Genomic DNA, 6,000 nt, shown 5'->3' with positions numbered 1-6,000 from the left:
TGCGGGACGAGGTGCTGGCCCTTAGAGAGAAAGCACGCCAACAAACGGAGGAGGAGAAACAGTCGGATTCGTTTGCAGCAGGGGGCCACCCATCCACCTTCCAGTCAGATAAGGATGACGTAGTGCATGCTAAACCAATGCGAGAGGCGGCGCCTTTGTATGTTCCTCCTAAAGGAGCGGGGACTAGCTCGGACATTAACTCCGCCGATGCTAGGGGATATTTTGTGTATAATTGGGTTTATACTCCATGGCATAGGGCCGATGTGATGGCGTTAAAGAATGCATTGCCTGACCCCCGCAAGAATCCAGCGGCCTTCTATGAAGAAGTCGAGGGGGCCTTGAATTCTTGCATTATGACCTTAGCGGATATAGACCTGTTCTTTGGTCTTATTCTACCACCGGACACGTGGCGGTCTGTCCGAAAGGTAGATGATGTGGTTGCCTTCAAGGCCCGGTGGTCTGAGCTTGAGGATGAAGACAGGGAGAGGAAGCCCGCACAGAAACCACCCCAGAATATTTTAGATCTCCCTGCTGCTATTGTGGCTAAGTTGAAAACAATTATTCCCCCTAAAAAGATTGACTGGAATATGTTAGCTGCATGTAAACAGAAAGTTGACGAGTCAGTTGCAGATTTCTTCACGCGCTTTGAGGAAACGTTTCATGATTTTAGTGGCCAGTCGCTTACTGACGACACGGGCCGCCACCTTTTCGCGGACAAATATGTGGCTAATCTGCTACCGGCAGTTGCGGCCCATTTAAAAGCGAGCGAGAGTTCCTGGTCCTCCGCGACGCCGACGGCCCTTCTGACTATCGCTCAGTATTATGAGCGTCAGGAGCACGAGGCGAAGGGCCAGGAGGAAAAGAAATCGAAAGATCTTAAGACTAAGGTAATGTTGGCACAAGTATATGGCCCGCCCCGACGGGGTAATAATAGAGGAAGGGGAGGATCTCATGGTCCCCCTTCGGGCCGATCTGATTTGAATAGGAACCAGTGTGCGTATTGTAAGCAATTGGGCCATTGGGCCAGGGATTGCCCAGTGTTGCGTGCTTCGCGTCAGGGGCATACTCCGGGTGGCCCGAGAGGTAGAGGGGGTTCCTCGAACTTTAGAGGGAATTCTAACGATCATGTTCATTTCGATACCGCTGGGCAGCACCGAGATAGCTCAAATGTTTTCGATCGCCAGCATCAGTATCATGTATCGGAGATTGATCGATCAGGATATCATGATTCTCAGCATGCATAGGAATGCGTTGGATGGGGGTCTGAATCAGTTGAGGTGCCGGTCGATCAGACGGGTCCTTATGTATCGGCTGAGGTTTTAGGTTCTACTGATCAGTTCCTAGTAGATACAGGAGCGACACGTAGTGCATTGTCTAGGTACTTGGTTCCGGGGGCTCCCCCATCCGGCTCAGTGGTTACATCGGTAGGGTTTGACGGTACACTCTCCCGAAGCCCTCTTTCACAGCCCCTTACATTTAAGGTTGATTCTTTTTCTGCGCCCTGTCCGTTTCTGCTTGCTCCGTATACACCGGATAACATTATGGGCCTTGATATGTTAAAGCACTTTAGGGCTACGATCCGCTGCTCCCCTGAGGGTGTGAGGGTGATCTTAAATGACAACTACCCCCGGTCAGGGCGGATGTGTACGATATCAGAGGATGCGTTGTTGGCTACCCTCCCTCGTGCTTTATGGGAGACTTCGGACACAGATGTGGGACAAATGGTGATTCCTCCGGTCCACATTAGTGTCCAGGAGGGGGCGGTGTTACCACGCCTCCCGCAGTATCGTATTTCCCAGGAGGGCGAGGAGGCTCTCATACAGATTGTGCAAGATTTGATTGCAGTGGGAGTAGTGGAAGAAGTTCCCTATAATATCTGTAACAGTCCGATTCTCCCTATTCTGAAAAAGGACACGGATGCAAAGGTCTATCGGTTCATAATTGATTTGAGGGAGGTAAACAAGATCGTGATACCTCAGTACCCGGTGGTTTCCGATATCACGACGTTGCTTACCTTGGTCCCGCCTACGGCGACCATGTTTTCAGTGATTGATTTGAAGAATGCCTTCTTTTCCATTCCCATTCACCCTGATAGCCGATTTCTTTTTGGGTTCACATTAAACAATAGATCTTATCGTTTTTGTAGAATTCCCCAAGGCTATACAGAAAGCCCTAGTATTTATAGTCAGGCTTTGAAGCGACAGTTGGATTCCTTTGTTTTACTCGAGGGGGTCGCCCTCATTCAATATGTCGATGACATCTTGTTGGCGGCTGACACCCTGGAGTTGTGTGAGAAAAGCACGTTATCCTTACTTTCCTTTTTAGCATCCCACAATCATAAGGTATCTAGGAAGAAATTGCAATTCTGTAGACCAAAGGTGACTTATTTGGGTCACCTTTTGTCTAAGGAGGGACGTGCACTCACACCAGATCGTATCAAAATAATTTTGGACACACCGAGGCCATCCACGCAGAAGGATGTGCGTGCATTTTTGGGCCTTGTTTCTTTTTGTAGACAGTGGATATTGGGGTTTTCACACATAGCTAAGCCATTACTAGCTCTTTTGACAAAAGACACGCCTATCCCAATCCCTTGGTCAGATGAGTGTGATGCTGCTTTTCAGCAACTGCGACAGGCCCTTTGTTCAGCACCAGTGTTAGGGACCCCTGATTATGCAAAACCCTTTTCGCTGTATGTGCATGAGAAAGACGGATGTGCATTATCAGTTTTAGTGCAGATGCATGGCGATAAGCAACGCCCTTGTGCATACTTTTCGGCTGTGCTTGATCCTGTCGCCCGAGCATTACCAGGGTGTTTTCGCTCGGTAGCGGCGACAGCTGTGTCAATACGCCAAAGTGAAGGAATTGTGTTGTCCCATAAATTGTTGGTGTTAGTTCCCCATGCTGTGGATGCCCTGCTTAATCAAACAAAGACGCAGCATTTGACCAGTGCCCGCTTAACGGGATATGAGTTGACGCTTTTGGCTCCTCATATTACGTTGAAAAGGTGCGTAACGTTAAACCCGGCCACATTGTTGCCATACCCCGAGACCCAGCCTGAGGCGCAGAAAGCGCATGATTGTATTCTTGTGACTGAGGAACAAACAAAGGGTCGTATTGATCTCCAGGATACGCCCTTTCTAGATGTAGATGGTGAACTGTGGGTGGATGGATCCTGTCTGAAGCTACCAGATGGTACGACTTCAGCAGCGTATGCAATTACCACGTTGCAAACGATAGTGGAGACAGCACGCATACCACAGAAGTCGGCTCAAGCAGCGGAACTGATAGCATTAACACGAGCATGTGAGCTTAGTACAGGATTGTGTGTGAATGTTTACACAGATAGCCGCTATGCCTTCGGAGTAGCGCACGACTTCGGCCTACTCTGGAAGGAGAGAGGGTTTCTAACGTCACATGGAGTACAGATAATGCATGGAGAGTTAGTTCACAATCTTTTAACCGCATTGACATACCCAAAGAAAATTGCCATTGTTAAGTGTAGCGCCCATAGGAAAGTGGTTGATAAAGTTGGAGAAGGGAATGCGTTAGCGGATCGAGTAGCACGGGAGACTGCGATGCAGCCCGGTACTACTGCCATGTATGTAGTAAAGTCACAGGTGGAGAGATGGCGTGATGTGAAGGAGGAAGTGCGAGAAATGCAAAGGACCGCTTCTGACAAAGAGCGGGAACAATGGGCTAGCGAAGGACAACTGGATGACGAGGGTTGCTGGAGAAATAAGCAGATGGATAGATGGAAATTACCCACGGCCTTTGTACAACCTATGGTTCAGATGGCACATGGGCTAGCACATGTTGGAGCTTCCGCAATTGTGAAATTGCTTACCCAAGTCTGGGAGCATCCAGAGATTGCTAGCACAGCAAAGAGGGTGGTGCAGACCTGTATGATCTGTCTGAAGTATAACCCAGGAAAGGGTACTCGAACCCCAGCAGGAGGATTTGCGACGCCCACTGCACCCTTTGAGGTTCTGCAGATGGATTACATCCAGCTTGAGCGCTGTAACAATTTGAAGTATGTTCTAGTAGTGGTCTGCGCTTTCAGCAAGTGGGTTGAAGCGTACCCTACGAAAGACAATACTGCAATGACTACTGCGAAGCTGCTGCTGAAAGAGTTCTTCCCTCGATATGGCGTCTGTAGACTTCTGTGGAGTGATAATGGCCCTCACTTTGTAGCGGATGTTATAAAGTATGTCTTGAAGGGCCTGGGCATCACTCAGAAGTTCCACGCCGTGTTCCACCCTCAGTCTGCAGGATTAGTCGAGAAGTATAATGGTACACTGAAGCTTAAGATAGCCAAAATCCAAGCTTCAACGTCTTTGACGTGGCCAGACGCCTTGCCACTGGCGTTATTGTCAATTAGATCAGTGCCACACTCTCGAACCGGCCTTACGCCGTACGAGATTGTTTTTGGACGCCCAATGAATATTTGGGGTCCACCAAGACCTAAGGCTGTGTATGATGTACCTTGTGTAATGATGAGTGATTATCTGGCACAGTTAACGGATAACTTGGTTTCTATTCATCAACAGGTCCGAGAGGCGCTCCCTGATCGGTCTACCGGTGAAGGACATGGTCTCCGGCCTGGTGACCATGTGATGGTGAAAGTCTTCGACAGAACGAACAGTTTGGAGCCCAGATGGGTGGGCCCTGAGCAAGTCCTCCTTGCAACGAGGACGGCTGTGCGAGTCTCGAACAGGAAGAATTGGATCCATTCCTTGCACTGTCGAAAGATACCGCCCGGATTGGTGGAGTCTGCCGTGCTGACCGATCAACGAGAAATCCTGGCAGCAGAGACAGGCCGTGCTGCGGAGCCGGGTGACACTGAGGAGCTCTTTCCGGACCACGCGACTTCTGGAGGAAGGCGATATCATCTTCGACCGAGGAAGTGAGGTTTCCAGTACCGGGACATACTGTCAGAACGGCCCTTGGGTTAGTGAAACGGAGAGCCGATGAGGCAAGGGGGGGGGATCAGCCCTGCATTAGTGTAGTGACACCCGTCTTGGCCCGCTGGTGAAGAAATCAACCGCTGCCCAAGGGGAAGAGTTCTGACAGACTTTTTAGTTTCAGGAAGATATCAGGGTATTGTTTCTTTTGACATGGAGAAGAAGAAAATCCTTTGTGCGTTGGGGTTCATGCTAACAGTAGCTATTGTTGGGATAACCACATGGTTTGTGGAGGAGGTAACTCCTGCTCGGAAAACACTTGTGTTGACAACTCCGGTGCCTGAGGAGCACTACTTTTATACATTACCGTATCAAGAGTTGAAGCATCGACAATCTTACTTGAACAACACTTTCATCCAGATGCTGCATCATACCCACGTTGCTACGAATGCTACGAACTGTTGGATATGTGGGATGATGCCGGCCCATCAGAAGAAAGGAGGTACGCCATTCATACCACTTCCTTTCTCTCATAATGGCTCTTGTAGAGCATGGTACACTTTGCTTTTTGCCACTCGGAAACCGACAGTGGGACGATTGCTTTTCAGACTTAATAGAGAATGCCATCAAGACAAGAATGGGTATCCACAAGCGAATGGGACAATTTGGGAATGGGAAGAGTACCGACCGGACAATGAATCCATTCCCTATATCTTCACGAACACCAGAGACACTGTGGGGAAGGACAAATTCGTGATCCAAGTGGCACAAGCTCAAGCGGACTTGTGTGTCCAGAGTGTGGGTTTCATCCCTGTTGGTGTCAGTGATTGCCTTACTGTTCTAAACATTGATGGGTTGAACAACAGTACCTTCCTAGCGTCCCATAATACCTATTTTGTGTGCGGAAATAAAGGTTATTACCGTTTGCCGGCTGGGTGGTCTGGGGTATGTTATGTATCATTCCTATTACCTCCTGTATTCCTAGCACCCGCATCATATCATAAGGATTTGAAATTGTTGAATAATGTGACTGTAAATAGGTATAAACGTACTTTATCGATTGATGATGTGGATCAAACTGATACCAGCTTGCAAC

Source organism: Triturus cristatus, chromosome 8, assembly GCF_964204655.1.
Source record: "Triturus cristatus chromosome 8, aTriCri1.1, whole genome shotgun sequence".
NCBI classification, from domain to species: domain Eukaryota; kingdom Metazoa; phylum Chordata; class Amphibia; order Caudata; family Salamandridae; genus Triturus; species Triturus cristatus.
Note: the sequence above shows the minus strand (reverse complement) of the source record.